At 44.6% G+C, this 17,496-nt stretch overlaps 1 protein-coding gene across 1 annotated transcript in view; it reads left to right on the top strand.

The window, feature by feature from the left end:
* Window positions 1–17,496, top strand: part of LOC126108826 (uncharacterized) — a 172,860-nt gene that overhangs the window by 9,858 nt on the left and 145,506 nt on the right. The gene's annotated exons all lie outside the window — the stretch shown is intronic.

Below are 17,496 nucleotides of genomic sequence, written 5' to 3'. Positions count from 1 at the left end.
AGAAGACGACACTGCCAAGTGTCAGCTTGGTTTTCACGATAATATTACGGCCCACGAACTTCGTTTGTTCGTTTCGAGCTTCCTTTGTTGACACGCGTCCTCCACTTGACTGCCATCTGGCGGCCGTAATCATTCGGCACGACTCGGCATGATTCGGAAGTTGCCTTCGAAGCATAGCGTACTAAGAATCGTTGGAACTTGGAATCGTCACGACTCGGAAACACACAATCGTTCTTACGATTCTTTTGAACGACGATTCGTCAGTATCACGATTCGATTCATACGATTCTTTATTTAGAGTCGTTCAAATGAACGACTCATTCACGAATCGCCACAACTCTAGTCTGGAACAGCAGTTGTGTTTACGACATATTATTCCGCAATTTAATACGCCAATAAAAGCGTACGTGACGCACAGAGTTTGACTGTCTGATAGGAAGGCTCACTGGAACTGTGATGAACTTTAGAACAACGAGAGAATGTAGAATCAACGTGCAGTCTCATCTTCATGGATAAGTGATTTCATCCATGGCTCGGCACCGATGACAATTTCGGATAAGTCTTCAGGGTTTTGCTGTGCGATAGATGGCCATAGAGTCGACTGGAGTTGAACGAACCTAAATTCATTGTGTAATGTGGTGATGTTCAGGCGAGCGTTTGTTTGTTGTAGTTGCATTATTATAAGTCCCGCGTGTCAGTGCAAAATGAACTGTTTTAACTCTGACTGAAAGCGGTATCTAATTTTTTTTGTACGTAAGGAGAAGAAAAACCGTTCTAGAAGGAGCTAGCGTATATTGCATTCTTCTGGCGGATAGAGCCTGATTCAGTGTGAAGATAATTTATGAACATAAATGAGAGAGGTGTCATCCTAAGGAGCGTAAGGGAAGAAGTTGTCATTCGTGTGCTCTAGCATTGACTACAGGTGCCAAACATCACTGTAATAGCAATCCCTTGCAGTTGTAACTCGGGCTTTATTCTAGGAGACTGCGCCTCTGGCTTATACACTCCTGGAAATGGAAAAAAGAACACATTGACACCGGTGTGTCAGACCCACCATACTTGCTCCGGACACTGCGAGAGGGCTGTACAAGCAATGATCACACGCACGGCACAGCGGACACACCAGGAACCGCGGTGTTGGCCGTCGAATGGCGCTAGCTGCGCAGCATTTGTGCACCGCCGCCGTCAGTGTCAGCCAGTTTGCCGTGGCATACGGAGCTCCATCGCAGTCTTTAACACTGGTAGCATGCCGCGACAGCGTGGACGTGAACCGTATGTGCAGTTGACGGACTTTGAGCGAGGGCGTATAGTGGGCATGCGGAAGGCCGCGTGGACGTACCGCCGAATTGCTCAACACGTGGGGCGTGAGGTCTCCACAGTACATCGATGTTGTCGCCAGTGGTCGGCGGAAGGTGCACGTGCCCGTCGACCTGGGACCGGACCGCAGCGACGCACTGATACACGCCGAGACCGTAGGATCCTACGCAGTGCCGTAGGGGACCGCACCGCCACTTCCCAGCAAATTAGGGACACTGGTGCTCCTGGGGTATCGGCGAGGACCATTCGCAACCGTCTCCATGAAGCTGGGCTACGGTCCCGCACACCGTTAGGCCGTCTTCCGCTCACGCCCCAACATCGTGCAGCCCGCCTCCAGTGGTGTCGCGACAGGCGTGAATGGAGGGACGAATGGAGACGTGTCGTCTTCAGCGATGAGAGTCGCTTCTGCCTCGGTGCCAATGATGGTCGTATGCGTGTTTGGCGCCGTGCAGGTGAGCGCCACAATCAGGACTGCATACGACCGAGGCACACAGGGCCAACACCCGGCATCACGGTGTGGGGAGCGATCTCCTACACTGGCCGTACACCACTGGTGATCGTCGAGGGGACACTGAATAGTGCACGGTACATCCAAACCGTCATCGAACCCATCGTTCTACCATTCCTAGACCGGCAAGGGAACTTGCTGTTCCAACAGGACAATGCACGTCCGCATGTATCCCGTGCCACCCAACGTGCTCTAGAAGGTGTAAGTCAACTACCATGGCCAGCGAGATCTCCGGATCTGTCCCCCATTGAGCATGTTTGGGACTGGATGAAGCGTCGTCTCACGCGGTCTGCACGTCCAGCACGAACGCTGGTCCAACTGAGGCGCCAGGTGGAAATGGCATGGCAAGCCGTTCCACAGGACTACGTCCAGCATCTCTACGATCGTCTCCATGGGAGAATAGCAGCCTGCATTGCTGCGAAAGGTGGATATACACTGTACTAGTGCCGACATTGTGCATGCTCTGTTGCCTGTGTCTATGTGCCTGTGGTTCTGTCAGTGTGATCATGTGATGTATCTGACCCCAGGAATGTGTCAATAAAGTTTCCCCTTCCTGGGACAATGAATTCATGGTGTTCTTATTTCAATTTCCAGGAGTGTATTTTACTTATCACTGTAGGTCCGTGTTCTTGTTTGCTGCAACACCCTTTTTCCTTCCAGTGTTACTTGCTTGGTATGTTGCTTACACCGAGTAGCATCGAGAGCAGGAGAGCATCGGTCTGTGGCGCTTGCGTCGCGTAACAAACGTTAGATGGACTTAACCAGCTGCGCGCCCGATTTAATACAATCTACACTACGTGATCAGAAGTATCCGGACACCCCCAAAAATATACGTTTCTCGTATTGGGTGGACTGTGCTGCCACCTACAGCCAGGTACTCCGTATCAGCGACCTCAGTAGTCATTAGGCATCACGAGAGAGCAGAATGGGGCGCTCCGCGGAACTCACGAACGTGGTCAGGTGATTGGAAATCTCGCGTACAGACGTATGACACAAGTCACGCGCAGACTGCTAAAAATCCCTAGGTCCACTGTTCCCGATGTGATAGTGAAGTCGAAACGTGAAGGGACACGTATAGCACAAAAGCGTACAGGCCGACCTCGTCTGTTGACTGACAGAGACCGCCAGCAGTTGAAGAGGGTCGTAATGTGTAATAGGCAGACATCTATCCAGACCATCACACAGGAATTCTAAACTGCATCAGGATCCACTGCAAGTACTGTGGCAGTTGGGCGGGAGGTTAGAGAATTGGATCTCACGGTCGAGCGGCTGCTCATGAGCCACACATCACGCCGGTAAACGCCAAGCGACGCCTCCCTCGGTGTAAGGAGCGTAAACATTGGACGACTGAACAGTGGAAAAACGTTGTGTGGAGTGACGAATCACGGTACACAATGTGGCGATCCGATGGCAGGGTGTGGGTATGGCGAATGCCCGGTGAACGTCATCTGCCAGCCTGTGTTGCGCCAACAGTAAAATTCGGAGGCGGTGGTGTTGTGGTGTGGTCGTGTTTTTCATGGAGGGGACCTGCACCCCTTGTTGTTTTGCGTGGCACTATCACAGCACAGGCCTACACTGATGTTTTAATCACCTTCTTGCTTCCCACTGTTGAACAGCAATTCGGGGATGCCGATTGCATCTTTCAACACGATCGAGCAACTGTCCGTAATGCACGGCCTGTGGCGGAGTGGTTACACGGCAATAACATCCCTGTAATGGACTGGCCTGCACAGAGTCCTGACCTGAATCCTACAGAACACCTTTGGTATGTTTTGGAACGCCGACTTCGTGCCAGGCCTCACCGACCGACATCGATGCCCCTCCTTGGTGCAGCACTCCGTGAAGAATGGGCTGCCATTCCCCGAGAAACCTTCCAGCACCTGACAGAACGTATGCCTGCCAGAGTGGAAGGCTAAGGGTGGGCCAACACCATACTGAATTCCAGCATTAGCGATGCAAGCCGCCACGAACTTCTAAATCATTTTCAACCAGGTGTCCGGATACTTTTGATCACATCACGGCTAAGTGGCTAAACACTGGCATCGATACATTAATAAAAGTATGCAACTCTTGTTATATCGCATTCCAGCTGTGGTAGTCAGGTGATATAAATCTTCTGCACCGACCCTGCTAACTTCCAAGGGTGAACATTAATAAAACCAACAAACTGCAGGCACGGTTTCCTGACTTGAAATAGAGGGGAGAAAGGCCCTATGAACGTGGTCCAGAAATGCATCGTTGCCACGGTAGATTGCGCTGACGAATGAACTTTCCTCCAACTGCCGACGATAATACGTAACACTCTTTGCCAAGTGACACGAATAGTAGCGGTTGTCAAACTGGATACACGGAACCGTACTTTGTCTTACACCGTATTGGTGGTCCCGTTGCCTGGAGCCTGTACCGGGGTTCGTCTCGACATCCTGGAGAACCCGGTCCTCCAGATCCGGTGTAGACTCAGTCCGCGCCTCCCTGCTCGTTCGTCTGTCTAGAAGGACCCTCGACCACACAGACGCCCAAAAAGGACTGGAAATATCGTGTGGTGTGGTTGGTGTCTGGTACGGCCGTGCTGCCTCTCGGCCGTTTCCACCTGCCTACCCGTACGCAAACACCACCTCGGCTTGTCCCCGACACCAATACCGGACCAGTCTTCCGCCTACAGAACGCTGAGTCAATGACACTCTGTAACATACAAGCAAACACGGCATGTGGTCACAGCAACTGTCATTCGTCAGAGCCATCAACCGTGACTACGATGCATTTCCGGACACTTTTCAGTCGGGAATCGGTGACTGCAGTTTGTAAGTTTATTAATGTCTACCTTAGCTCGTGATGTTGCGGTAGCGTTCTCACTTCCCGCGCACAGGGTCCCGTGTTCGATTACCGGCGGGGTTACGGCGTTTTTCCTGCCTCGTGATGACTGGGTCTTGTCTTCATCATCATCATTCATCCCCATTACGGTCGGAGGAAGGCAATGGCAAACCACCTCCGCTACGGTGATATGGGTCTCCTGCAACGTCCCCTACGCTCCTTGGAGTATGGGACCTCATCATCATCACTTTGTATATTCAAATTCATTTTTGTGTCAGGTTGGTATTTGAGAAATGTGTGAAACTTACAGCCGCAACAGAGCTGTGTGAAAAGTTAATTTTGAACAGAAATATGTGGAGTTCAACGCTACACGGCTGCGAAATACAGACTAACCGGCACATCAAACAATTGGACTGCGAGAAAGTCACCCGTCTCCATTGAAATATACGTACGCCATCTCACTACAAAACAAAATATATGGAAGTTTAAAATACTGGCCCTGAATATTGCTAATCTTTATCTTTGTTGTGGTCTTCAGTCCTGAGGCTGGTTTGATGCAGCTCTCCATGCTACTCTATCCTGTGCAAGCTTCTTCATCTCCCAGTATCTACTGCAACCTACATCCTTCTGAATCTGCTTACTGTATTTATCTCTTGGTCTCCGTCTACGATTTTTACCCTTCACGCTGCCCTCCAATGCTAAATTTGTGATCTCTCGATGCCTCAGAACATGTCCTACCAACCGATCCCTTCTTCTAGTCAAGTTGTGCCACAAACTTCTCCCCAATTCTATTCAATACCACCTCATTAGTTATGTGATCTACCCACCTAATCTTCAGCATTATTCTGTAGCACCACATTTCGAAAGCTTTTATTCTCTTCTTGTCCAAACTATTTATCGTCCATATTTCACTTCCATACATGGCTACACTCCATACAAATACTTTCAGAAACGGCTTCCTGACACTTAAATCTATACTCGATGTTAACAAATTCCTCTTCTTCAGAAACGCTTACCTTGCCATTGCCAATCCACATTTTATATCCTCTCTACTTCGACCGTCATCAGTTATTTTGCTCCCCAATTAGCAAAACTCCTTTACTACTTTAAGTGTCTTATTTCCTAATCTAATTCCCTCAGCATCACCCGACTTAATTCGACTACATTCCATGATCCTCGTTTTGCTTTTGTTGATGTCTATCTCATATCCTCCTTTCATGACACTGTCCATTCCGTTCAACTGCTCTTCCAAGTCCTTTGCTGTCTCTGGCAGAATTACAATGTCATCGGCGAACCTCAAAGTTTTTATTTCTTCCCCATGGATTTTAATACCTACTCCGAATTTTTCTTTTGTTTCCTTTACTGCTTGCTCAATATACAGATTGAATAACATCGGGAAGAGGCTACAACCGTGTCTCACTGCCTTCCCAACCACAGCTTCCCTTTCATGCCTTCTAGGACAACTTATTCCGCCTACTTAATTACTGTAAAATTTAGTATGGTTGTTCGAAAGGTTTGTGCTATCATTGACGTACTGTTCCAACGAGAAGGGGTAGCACGTGGATCGGAACAGAATAATAAGAGTTACTGAAGTAATTATAGGTAAAAGAAATACGGTCGCCAGCGCCAATTGGGCAAAATTTCTGTTCGGTAGGTGAATTAATGAGCCGAACAGTCAGTGTCAAGAACTACTTGAACACGCGCGGCAACAAAGGGCTCCACGCACGTTAGCAAAAACAATTTACGTAATAAAGCGAGAAAGAAAGTAGTTTGCACTCGAAATGTCAGTAACTAATAGAGCTGAAATTTTGAAAACATACGAGGTAACACTTAGATTAATGGTTACTTACTGATGTAAGTGACAATGGCGCTACCTCACAATAACGTCTACTATTTTCATATGAATTTTGGAAAATGGCTAAAAATAATTAAAAGAAACTCTGTTGACTTCTGAACAGGGATGTAGAAATTGGTAATTACTGTATCAAAAGGTAATTATTATATTTTTGAATACATTATGGGAGAGGCAGTGATGAATGTCTTACAAATATTTACTATTAAAGACAGTCTTGATCACGATTTGCCGGCCGGAGTGGCCGTGCGGTTCTAGGCGCTACAGTCTGGAGCCGAGCGACCGCTACGGTCGCAGGTTGGAATCCTGCCTCGGGCATGGATGTGTGTGGTGTCCTTAGGTTAGTTAGGTTTAAGTAGTTCTAAGTTCTAGGCGACTGATGACCTCAGAAGTTGAGTCGCATAGTGCTCAGAGCCATTTGAACCATTTTTTTGATCACTATTTATTTATCGAGGTGACCGGTTTCCACCACTACTGTTGTCATCTTCAGACCTTCAAGTTGTATACAAAGCTTTAAGCCTCCATTATATATAGTAAGACGTGCACTGGTTTCTCCAGTAGTGATTCTCCAACAGAAAGAGGTTCCTACTCAATGGTAATTCATCGTTTTATAGCTGTATAAACTGTATTTTCTTTAATGTATGTATCCCTCTAATTAAAGCTTAGTACACAACTTGCAGGTCTGAAGATGAACGCAGTAGTAGTCGAAACCGGTCACCTCGATAAATAAATCGTGATCAAGACTGTTTTTAATAGTAAATATAAGTAATTATTATACTTTAGCACGACTGCAAGTAAAATTGTGAACCAGAAGTTTACTAACAACAAATTACAGTAATCACTCGTATTTGAACTCACTCATTAATTCTAGTTAGTGCTTTTGTTCGTAGTGCGAGGAAGCATTTTAATGTGACTAGTTGATATACTATTTGCAGCAATTAGATCGCCTCAGATTAAAGTTCAAATTTAAAGTTAGTGAGACTGAAATTATTGAATGCTTTAAGTTCAAATCTTTAATCTAACTGAATCATTCAGTTCATAAGCAAAATTAGCTGCCACTGCAATTTTCATTTTTCATAACCGGTACTCGGATTATTGTTAACAGTAGTCCCCCATTCGGATCTCCGGGCGGGGACTACTCAGGAGGGCGTCATTACCAGGAGAAAGAAAACTGGCGTTCTACGGATCGGAGCGTGGAATGTCAGATCCCTTAATCGGGCAGGTAGGTTAGAAAATTTAAAAAGGGAAATGGATAGGTTAAAGTTAGATATAGTGGGAATTAGTGAAGTTCGGTGGCAGGAGGAACAAGACTTTTGGTCAGGTGATTACAGGGTTATAAATACAAAATCAAATAGGGGTAATGCAGGAGTAGGTTTAATAATGAATAAAAAAATAGGAGTGCGGGTTAGCTACTACAAACAGCATAGCGAACGCATTATTGTGGCCAAGATAGACACAAAGCCCATGCCTACTACAGTAGTACAAGTTTATATGCCAACTACCTCTGCAGATGACGAAGAAATAGATGAAATGTATGACGAGATAAAAGAAATTATTCAGGTAGTGAAGGGAGACGAAAATTTAATAGTCATGGGTGACTGGAATTCGTCAGTAGGAAAAGGGAGAGAAGGAAACATAGTAGGTGAAGATGGATTGGGGGGAAGGAATGAAAGAGGAAGCCGCCTTGTAGAATTTTGCGCAGAGCACAACTTAATCATAGCCAACACTTGGTTCAAGAATCATAAAAGAAGGTTGTATACCTGGAAGAATCCTGGAGATACTAAAAGGTATCAGATAGATTATATAATGGTAAGACAGAGATTTAGGAACCAGGTTTTAAATTGTAAGACATTTCCTGGGGCACATGTGGATTCTGACCACAATCTATTGGTTATGAACTGCAGATTGAAACTGAAGAAACTGCAAAAAGGTGGGAATTTAAGGAGATGGGACCTGGATAAACTGAAAGAACCAGAGGTTGTACAGAGTTTCAGGGAGAGCATAAGGGAACAATTGACAGGAATGGGGGAAAGAAATACAGTAGAAGAAGAATGGGTAGCTCTGAGGGATGAAGTAGTGAAGGCAGCAGAGGATCAAGTAGGTAAAAAGACGAGGGCTAATAGAAATCCTTGGGTAACAGAAGAAATATTGAATTTAATTGATGAAAGGAGAAAATATAAAAATGCAGTAAATGAAGCAGGCAAAAAGGAATACAAACGTCTCAAAAATGATATCGACAGGAAGTGCAAAATGGCTAAGCAGGGATGGCTAGAGGACAAATGTAAGGATGTAGAGGCTTGTCTCATTAGCGGTAAGATAGATACTGCCTACAGGAAAATTAAAGAGACCTTTGGAGAGAAGAGAACCACATGTATGAATATCAAGAGCTCAGATGGCAACCCAGTTCTAAGCAAAGAAGGGAAGGCAGAAAGGTGGAACGAGTATATAGAGGGTTTATACAAGGGCGATGTACTTGAGGACAATATTATGGAAATGGAAGAGGATGTAGATGAAGACGAAATGGGAGATAAGATACTGCGTGAAGACTTTGACAGAGCACTGAAAGACCTGAGTCGAAACAAGGCCCCGGGAGTAGACAACATTCCATTTGAACTACTGATGGCCTCGGGAGAGCCAGTCATAACAAAACTCTACCATCTGGTGAGCACGATGTATGAGACAGGCGAAATAGCCTCAGACTTCAAGAAGAATATAATAATTCCAATCCCAAAGAAAGCAGGTGTTGACAGATGTGAAAATTACCGAACTATCAGTTTAATAAGTCACAGCTGCAAAATACTAACGCGAATTCTTTACAGACGAATCGAAAAACTGGTAGAAGCCGACCTCGGGGAAGATCAGTTTGGATTCCGTAGAAATGTTGGAACACGTGAGGCAATACTGACCTTACGACTTATCTTAGAAGAAAGATTAAGAAAAGGCAAACCTACATTTCTAGCATTTGTAGACTTAGAGAAAGCTTTTGACAATGTTAACTGGAATACTCTCTTTCAAATTCTGAAGGTGGCAGGGGTAAAATACAGGGAGCGAAAGGCTATTTACAGTTTGTACAGAAACCAGATGGCAGTTATAAGAGTCGAGGGGCATGAAAGGGAAGCAGTGGTTGGGAAAGGAGTAAGACAGGGTTGTAGCCTCTCCCCGATGTTATTCAATCTGTATATTGAGCAAGCAGTAAAGGAAACAAAAGAAAAATTCGGAATAGGTATTAAAACTCATGGAGAAGAAGTAAAAACTTTGAGGTTCGCCGATGACATTGTAATTCTGTCAGAGACAGCAAAGGATTTGGAAGAGCAGTTGAACGGAATGGACAGTGTCTTGAAAGGAGGATATAAGATGAACATCAACAAAAGCAAAACGAGGATAATGGAATGTAGTCAAATTAAGTCGGGTGATGCTGAGGGAATTAGATTGGGAAATGAGAAACTTAAAGTAGTAAAGGAGTTTTCCTGTTTGGGGAGCAAAATAACTTATGATGGTCGAAGTAGAGAGGATATAAAATGTAGACTGGCAATGGCAAGGAAAGCGTTTCTGAAGAAGAGAAATTTTTTAACATAGAGTATAGATTTAAGTGTCAGGAAGTCGTTTCTGAAAGTATTTGTATGGAGTGTAGCCATGTATGGAAGTGAAACATGGACGAAAACTAGTTTGGACAAGAAGAGAATAGAAGCTTTCGAAATGTGGTGCTACAGAAGAATGCTGAAGATAAGGTGGGTAGTTCACGTAACTAATGAGGAGGTATTGAATAGAATTGGGGAGGAGTTTGTGGCACAACTTGACTAGAAGAAGGGATCGGTTGGTAGGACATGTTTTGAGGCATCAAGGGTTCACAAATTTAGCTTTGGAGGGCAGTGTGGAGGGTAAAAATCGTAGAGGGAGACCAAGAGATGAATACACTAAGCAGATTCAGAAGGATGTAGGTTGCAGTAGATACTGGGAGATGAAGAAGCTTGCACAGGATAGAGTAGCATGGAGAGCTGCATCAAACCAGTCTCAGGACTGAAGACCACAACAACAACAGGACAGGACAGGAACCTACTCGGTGAATGATTTTAGGAGAATCACGGGTAAACAGTTTCGATTAAACTAATGTTATTATTCACTCGCAAAACACCACAAAGCTGAGTAACAACCTCACAAAATTGGTTGACAATAAGCTGTGATGCAGGCAGCAATCTTACTGCAGTCCATTCTCGCCGTGACGAAGTTGCTGACTACGATACTGCTGCTGGATCCATTCCGTGATAATCAGCGAGCACGGTAGTTATTGGCAATGATATTGGCGTGGCGGGTTCTCGATGCTGCTGCAGCCAATACTTCCACCGCCCACGCTCATCACTTGCCACGTGCCGCTAAACAATCACTCCTCCAGAAGTGTAGACCTATATCTCTAACGTCGATCAGTTGTAGAATTTTGGAACACGTATTATGTTCGAGTATGATGACTTTTCTGGAGACTAGAAATCTACTCTGTAGGAATCAGCATGGGTTTCGAAAAAGACGATCGTGTGAAACCCAGCTCGCGCTATTCGTCCACGAGACTCAGAGGGCCACAGACACGGGTTCCCAGGTAGATGCCGTGTTTCTTGACTTCCGCAAGGCGTTCGATACAGTTCCCCACAGTCGTTTAATGAACAAAGTAAGAGCATATGGACTATCAGACCAATTGTGTGATTGAAGAGTTCCTAGATAACAGAACACAGCACGTCATTCTCAATGGAGAGAAGTCTTCCGAAGTAAGAGTGATTTCAGGTGTGCCGCAGGGGAGTGTCATAGGACCGTTGCTATTCACAATATACATAAATGACCTTGTGGATGACATCGGAAGTTCACTGAGGCTTTTTGCAGATGATGCTGTGGTGTATCGAAGCAATGGAAAATTGTACTGAAATGCAGGAGGATCTGCAGCGAATTGACGCACGGTGCAGGGAATGGCAATTGAATCTCGATGTAGACAAGTGTAATGTGCTGCGAATACATAGAAAGATAGATCCCTTATCATTTAGCTACAAAATAGCAGGTCAGCAACTGGAAGCAGTTAATTCCATAAATGATCTGGGAGTACGCATTAGGAGTGATTTAAAATGGAATCATCATATAAAGTTGATCGTCGGTAAAGCAGATGCCAGTCCGAGATTCATTGGAAGAATCCTAAGGAAATCCAATCCGAAAACAAAGGAAGTAGGTTACAGTACGCTTGTTCGCCCACTGCTTGAATATTGCTCAGCAGCGTGGGATCCGTACCAGATAGGGTTGATAGAAGAGATAGAGCAGATCCAACGGAGAGCAGCGCGCTTCGTTACAGGATCGTTTAGTACTCGCGAAAGCGTTACGGAGATGATAGATGAACTCCAGTGGAAGACTTTGCAGGAGAGACGCTCAGTAGCTCGGTACGGGCTTTTGTTGAAGCTCCGAGAACATACTTTCACCGAGGAGTTGAGCAGTATATTTCTCCCTCCTACGTATATCTCGCGAAGAGACCGTGAGGATAAAATCAGAGAGATTAGAGCCCACACAGAAGTTCTTTCCACGAACAGTACGACACTGGAATAGAAGGGAGAACCGATAGAGGTACTCAAGGTACCCTCCGCCACACACCGTCAGGTGGCTTGCGGAGTATGGATGTGGATGTAGATGTAGATCCGTGCGTCCGCACTTCACCAAGTCTCACACCAGAATTCTCTCTCTGTGTAGCGCGCGCTCTGACGTAACATCCTCCCGCTTCCAGAGACGCCGCTACTCCAACGACATTTATTCGTTGACAAAAACCTAACGTTTCCCTAACATTCCGTCAGCGATTACTCATAGAGTAAATATCTCTGGAGAGAGCATTGCGTTCTGCGCATGTTGTCAACATTAAACCTGGATTGTCACGTGTTTTCTGCACTTCGCCGTGCGTGTGTGCTTTCCGCAGCGTTTGAGGTTTATAATATGAAGAGTTTTTGTTGTGTTTTCACCGTTTGTTGATAGTGTAATAGCGATGGTGAATTACTGTTGTCGCTACGGGTGCAAAGAAAGATATGTGAAAAGGAGGGACAGTAACTTTTCATGGGTACTATGTTTAAAAGTTTCGAGACGCATTAGAATTAAGGCTTGATTCTGTAGACGTATTTTTCTACTATTTTATGACTATATAATAGATACTACGGCTCGTACAAAAGCTTACAAACGATCGCTTCCTCTCGTAAATTAGCTAGTGGAACAGGAAAGGGAATCAATTAGTTGTTTCAGCAAATACTATCCTCCATGCATTTATCAGCGACTTGTCGATTATGTATATAGAATTGAAAGACGGGAGACAGGTAAATTCAATAGAGTCGGGGTGTGTAATTGTCTTCGTATAATATATGTGTCCAAACCTTTTTGATTACTATAAAATTACAATAGGAGAGCATGTTAAGTGTGTCTAGGACATGGAGAACGATTATGTGTGATTTACATTTTAGTTTCCCGAACAATGAACAACGAGTAAAGATGTGGCTCCTGAAAATGAGGAGTAATTTTACCCCCACAAAATATTCCAAAGTATGTTCAAAACAGTTTGAAGAGGAATGTTTAGACAGAGAAAAATTTGGACGTGTGGGGCTGAAGGTAGACGCTATACCAACTATTTTTAATTTTCCCCAGCACCTACTACCAATTTCCGCATTCAGCTTAAATAAATTTTCTGCACAAATCAAATAAAAAACACAATAGTGTAGCTAATCAAAGTACACATTCATCTTCTTTGGTGTATTTTGCCTTCTATTTTCTTCACTATTTGCTTAAGAAGCGTAAAATATTGGTAAACATGTCCCCAGACTCTTTCATTTGTGTCACTTTCCACTTCCCTTAATGGTGTTATGTGGGTTGACTGTTACATGACCAACTGTATTTGCTTTACAGTACATTTATTTTCCGATCGCCTTTTTTCCCCCATCTTACTCAGTCTACTATTTATTTAATAAACTGGGTGCAAGTACGTAAAATGCGTTAAATAAACAGTTCAAAGTGTCACCAGTAAGAGAAATTGTGCTTTAAGTCGCCAAAACAAGAAAATATATGCCCAGAAACAGCAGACAAAAAGGACGAATTAGCAGGGATATAATCGCTAATGTGTGGCAAATTAGGTGTTTTTCGGACACTTGCAAAAGTACTAGCGTACTGTCAAGTCGTTTTGCAAAAATGTACGTCAGGCTCTGTAATACTATAAAGTGCCGTATCATACCGAAAACTACCAAACATCGAGTGCATCTGAACTGTGACACCTATCGCAAAGACGCAGAATGCAATATCACTTGCCCTTAAAAGTTACGTAGCTGGTTTATTCCCGGTATCAAATGAATAATGTTACAATGTCTGCGCAACATACATAAATAATCCACGACACGTACGAAAAGAATCGGTCTGTACTAGGGATGCAGTGACATTCTAAATATACAGGGCGCTATACGGACAAACACACGACGTCCCGAGATCACGTGACCAGGCCGGCAGTGTATGTTGACAACACAAAATCTATTCTGCGCATGTGAGTACTCGCTCCAGAGATATTTACTCTATGCGCTTACTCAGCGATATTTACATAATATACATAATTGATGGTGGAGCAAATTACTACAAATTAATTCATACATCGTGTACACACAAATTTACATAAAGTTAAAAGCAAGTACCGCTTGATCAAAAAGTCAATATAAATTTGAAAACTTTGTAAATCACGGAATAGTGTAGATAGAGAAGTAAAAATTGACACACATGCTTGGAATGACATGGGGTTTTATTAGAACAAAAAAAGCCATATTGCTAGACGCGTGAAAGATCTGTTGCGCGCGTCGTTTGGTGATGATCGTGTGCTCAGCCGCCACTTTCGTCATGCTTGGCCTCCAAGGTCCCCAGATCTCAGTCCGTGCGATTATTGGCTTCGGTGTTACCTGAAGTCGCAAGTGTAGCGTGATCGACCGACATCTCTACGGATGCTGAAAGTAAACTTCCGACGCCAATGCCTCACCATAACTCCGGACGTGCTTTACAGAGCTGTTCACAACATTATTCCTCGACTACAGCTGTTGTTGAGGAATGATGCTGGACGTATTGAGCATTTCCTGTAAAGAACATCATCTTTGCTTTGTCTTACTTTGTTGTGCTAATTATTGCTATTCTGATCAGATGACGCGTCATGTGTCGGACATTTTTTGAACTTTTGTAATTTTTTTGGTTCTAATAAAACTCCATGTCATTCCAAGCATGTGTGTCACTCTATCTACATTATTCCGTGATTTATTTAGTTTTCAAATTTATACTGACTTTTTGATCACCCGGTATATATATATATATATATATATATATATATATATATATATATATATATATATACAGGGCTATTACAAACGATTGAAGCGATTTCATAAATTCACTGTAGCTCCACTCATTGACATACGGTCACGACACACTACAGATATGTAGAAAAACTCATAAAGTTTTGTTCGGCTGAAGCCGCACTTCAGGTTTCTGCCGCCAGAGCGCTCGAGAGCGCACTGAGACAAAATGGCGACAGGAGCCGAGAAAGCGTATGTCGTGCTTGAAATGCACTCACATCGGTCAGTCATAACAGTGCAACGACACTTCAGGACGAAGTTCAACAAAGATCCACCAACTGCTAACTCCATTCGGCGATGGTATGCGCAGTTTAAAGCTTCTGGATGCCTCTGTAAGGGGAAATCGACGGGTCGGCCTGCAGTGAGAGAAGAAACGGTTGAACGCGTGCGGGCAAGTTTCACGCGTAGCCCGCGGAAGTCGACGAATAAAGCAAGCAGGGAGGTAAACGTACCACAACCGACGGTTTGGAGAATCTTACGGAAAAGGCTAAAGCAGAAGCCTTACCGTTTACAATTGCTACAAGCCCTGACACCCAATGACAAAGTCAAACGCTTTGAATTTTCGGCGCGGTTGCAACAGCTCACAGAAGAGGATGCGTTCAGTGCGAAACTTGTTTTCAGTGATGAAGCAACGTTTTTTCTTAATGGTGAAGTGAACAGACACAATGTGCGAATCTGGGCGATAGAGAATCCTCACGCATTCGTGCAGCAAATTCGCAATTCACCAAAAGTTAACGTGTTTTGTGCAATCTCACCGTTTAAAGTTTACGGCCCCTTTTTCTTCTGCGAAAAAAACGTTACAGGACACGTGTATCTGGACATGCTGGAAAATTGGCTGGTGCCACAACTGGAGACCGACAGCGCCGACTTCATCTTTCAACAGGACGGTGCTCCACCGCACTTCCATCGTGATGTTCGGCATTTCTTATACAGGAGATTGGAAAACCGATGGATCGGTCGTGGTGGAGATCACGATCAGCAATTCGTGTCATGGCCTCCACGCTCTCCCGACTTAACCCCATGCGATTTCTTTGTGTGGGGTTATGTGAAAGATTCAGTGTTTAAACTTCCTCTACCGAGAAACGTGCCAGAACTGCGAGCTCGCATCAACGATGCTTTCGAACTCATTGATGGGGACATGCTGCGCAGAGTGTGGGAGGAACTTGATTATCGGCTTGATGTCTGCCGAATCACTAAAGGGGCACATATCGAACATTTGTGAATGCCTAAAAAAACTTGTTTTTGAGTTTTTGTAAGTGTGTGCAAAGCATTGTGAAAATATCTCAAATAATAAAGTTATTGTAGAGCTGTGAAATCCCTTCAATCATTTGTAATAACCCTGTAGATAAGGAACAGCAAAGGGCCTATAACACTACCTTGGGGAACCCCAGAAATCACTTCTGTTTTACTCGATGCCTTTCCATCAGTTACTACGAACTGTGACCTGTCTGGCATGAAATCACGAATCCAGTCACATAACTGAGACGATATTCCATAGCCACGCAATTTCACTACAAGCCGCTTGGGTGGTACAGTATCAAAAGCCTCTCGGGAATCCAGAAATACGGAATCGATCTGAAATCCCTAGTCAATAGCACTCGCCACTTCGTGCGAGTAAAAAGATAGTTCCTTTTCACAAGAACGATGTTTTCTAAATCCCTGTTGATTGTGTGCCAATAGACCGTTTTCTTGGAGGTAATTCATAATGTTCGAACGCAATGAATGTTCCAGAGTCCTGCTGCATATCGACATTAACGATACGGGCCTGTAATTTAGTGGATTACTCCTACTACCTTTCTTGAATACTGGTGTGACCTGTGCAACTTTCCAGTCTTTGGGTACGGATCTCTCGTCGAGAGAACGGTTGTATATGATAACTACGAAGCTATTGCATCAGCATATCAGCATACTGCGAAAGGAACCTAATTGGTATACAGTCTGGACCAGAAGACTTGCTTTTATTAAGTGATGTAAGTTGTATATATATATATATATATATATACTCCTGGAAATTGAAATAAGAACACCGTGAATTCATTGTCCCAGGAAGGGGAAACTTTATTGACACATTCCTGGGGTCAGGGACATCACATGATCACACTGACAGAACCACAGGCACATAGACACAGGCAACAGAGCATGCACAATGTCGGCACTAGTACAGTGTATATCCACCTTTCGCAGCAATGCAGGCTGCTATTCTCCCATGGAGACGATCGTAGAGATGCTGGATGTAGTCCTGTGGAACGGCTTGCCATGCCATTTCCACCTGGCGCCTCAGTTGGACCAGCGTTCGTGCTGGACGTGCAGACCGCGTGAGACGACGCTTCATCCAGTCCCAAACATGCTCAATGGGGGACAGATCCGGAGATCTTGCTGGCCAGGGTAGTTGACTTACACCTTCTAGAGCACGTTGGGTGGCAAGGGATACATGCGGACGTGCATTGTCCTGTTGGAACAGCAAGTTCCCTTGCCGGTCTAGGAATGGTAGAACGATGGGTTCGATGACGGTTTGGATGTACCGTGCACTATTCAGTGTCCCCTCGACGATCACCAGTGGTGTACGGCCAGTGTAGGAGATCGCTCCCCACACCATGATGCCGGGTGTTGGCCCTGTGTGCCTCGGTCGTAGG

Source organism: Schistocerca cancellata, chromosome 11, assembly GCF_023864275.1.
Source record: "Schistocerca cancellata isolate TAMUIC-IGC-003103 chromosome 11, iqSchCanc2.1, whole genome shotgun sequence".
In the NCBI taxonomy this organism is placed as follows: Eukaryota; Metazoa; Arthropoda; class Insecta; order Orthoptera; family Acrididae; genus Schistocerca; species Schistocerca cancellata.
This window is presented reverse-complemented; position numbering and strand designations above follow the sequence as displayed.